Source organism: Argopecten irradians, chromosome 4 (assembly GCF_041381155.1).
Source record: "Argopecten irradians isolate NY chromosome 4, Ai_NY, whole genome shotgun sequence".
NCBI classification, from domain to species: Eukaryota; Metazoa; Mollusca; class Bivalvia; order Pectinida; family Pectinidae; genus Argopecten; species Argopecten irradians.
The window spans coordinates 34,303,026-34,305,370 of NC_091137.1; the positions used below are offsets into that span (position 1 = coordinate 34,303,026).

The 2,345-nt window shown below is 30.1% G+C and overlaps 1 pseudogene; it reads right to left on the reverse strand.

Moving 5' to 3' along the window:
* Positions 1 to 218: 218 nt before the first annotated feature.
* LOC138322485 (uncharacterized) lies at positions 219 to 1,783 on the reverse strand (annotated as a pseudogene).
* Positions 1,784 to 2,345: the final 562 nt, after the last annotated feature.

Sequence of the window (2,345 nt, forward strand, 5' to 3'; positions counted from 1 at the left end):
AAATTATTTGCAGGTCATTCTGAGCAATCCGCCACTGACAGAAGAGATTATTGATAAAACAGATAGAAATTTATCAATATACCAAGGTGTCTTGTGGATGTGCTTTGGGGATGAATACTGTAAACCAACAATTGTTCGCGGCTACTAAATTTCGCGATTTCCATTGCAAACATTCGAACAAGTTTTGCGGTTTTGAAATTGAATGAAGGTATCCTTGATTTTTTTTTTTTTTTGTAATTTTTTATTTTTTCAAATTTTGTAACACATTTGACATGACAAACGAGGACACTTTCATTCTTCACATACACACACACATACACCTTATACTATCAAATATACACAGAGAGAGACAAAAAACAACAGAAAAGAAAAACAAAGAGCAAGGAAAGAAAGAGACAGAGAGAGAGAGAGAGAAAAGATAGATAAAGGGGAGGGGTAGACAGAGAGATGGTATTTAGAGTGGCACGTAAGCAAAGATCGAAGAAATAAGAAGTTATACCGGCAAAAACAAAAAAATGATAATAATGAATAAATAAATAATAAATATATAAAAAAAATTGTATACATCTATGATTATCATATTGCGAATAATTCAGGGTGAGGTGTACGAATAAAAGGTTAAATTTTAGCTATTTTTTTTTCCATTTTTTCCAGTCTTTCTCAAATTTAATTTTTGCTCTTTCTCCTTGGCTGTAAGCTATATATTTTTGAGTATTATAATAATCTTTTAAAGAATTGACAAGACCATTAGTACTGAGAGACTTATGAAGACATCTCATTCTATAAATATACTGTTTTATAACTAGCAGAATTTCATTGTCAGCTTGAAGGAAATGGAGTTGGAGGAATGTAGACCAAAAATAAAAGTTTGTTTATTGAAACCAAAAGGAATGAATAAAACATCAAGTAGAGCTGTGAAACAATCTAAAAGATTTTGTACTTCTTTACACTCCTATAAAATATGAGTTATTGTTTCATTTTCAGAATTACATAAATTACAATAAGGAGAAACAGAAAGATGTGTTTTAAAAAGAAAAGTGTTTGTTGTTAAGTGTGGTGATTTATTCTGAACTGTAGCCACTGTAACTTTGTGTTCTAAGTAATATGGAATGGATTTTTGTAAATTTGAGACCATGCAAGTTGCATCATCAAGATCAAAGTCTTTGTTCCACTTAACTTTACCAGAAGGCACAGCTTCGTTATGTATTAAAATATTATAAAAATCTTTAGTACTTTTTCTTTCCTTTAGAAAATATTCAACGCTAATTGGTACAAATGGATACTGAAGTTTTGATTGAGGAATTAAAGGCGATGATAAGAACTTTTTAACAGCCGATATGATACTATGATAATGAAGAAAGTTGGTATTTACATTGTACCTGTGAAGAAACTCATTGAAAGTGTAAAAACTCTTTGTAGTTCTGTCTCTTAATAGATCATTGATTGTAATAACAATTTTTTCAAAAAGATTTTCATCATAAATGAACTTCTTATCAAGAGTTATATTTTTATTAAACCAAATAGGGGTTTTCAGAATAGATACCTCTGTAGTAGTGTTCTTATCATTCATCTTGATCAGTGTATTCCATGCTTTAAAAACATCAATCCAAAATTTATTGGACATTTTTTTCTGGCAAATTTGTAAATATTCATTTCCACCATTAACTAAAATATCTACATTTACCAAACTCTTTAAAACAATTTGCCATTTAGCTGTAGTTTGAAAAAATCTTCGAATCCAACCAAGTTTTAATGAACACAAGTAAGCTTTCAAATTAATCATTTTCAGGCCACCATTTAAAAAATCTTTAACAATTACATCCCTTTTAACTTTATCAACCTTGCTGTTCCATAAAAATTCAAAGATAGAGGTATTCAATTTTGAGATAAATGATTCATCAGGATTTGGCAATGCCATAAACAAATGATTAAATTGTGAAATAAGTAAGGACTTGATTATCTGAATTCGTCCTATTGGAGTAAGTGATCTTCTTTTCCAAGTTTGTATCAAAGACTTCAGTTTTATCAATTTTTTGTCATAGTTCATTTTTGGCATCTCATGTAAGTTAACATGAAAGTCAATACCTAATAGAGTAAATTTATGTTTGCCCCACTGTAAGTTCAACTCTGGGAGATGAGTGTCTTCAGAGAATTTCTTACTGCCAATCCAAATTACATTTGTTTTAGAGACATTCATTTTTAAACCAGATATTCGTTTATAACAAGAGATCCCAGAGGGATCTTGGCGCCCACCAAAGAATGATCTATGTCTGACAACAGAAAGAGGGATCTTTTTCCTGCTTTTCAAACTTTTACTACATACTATATATGAACCTTGAGAAAGA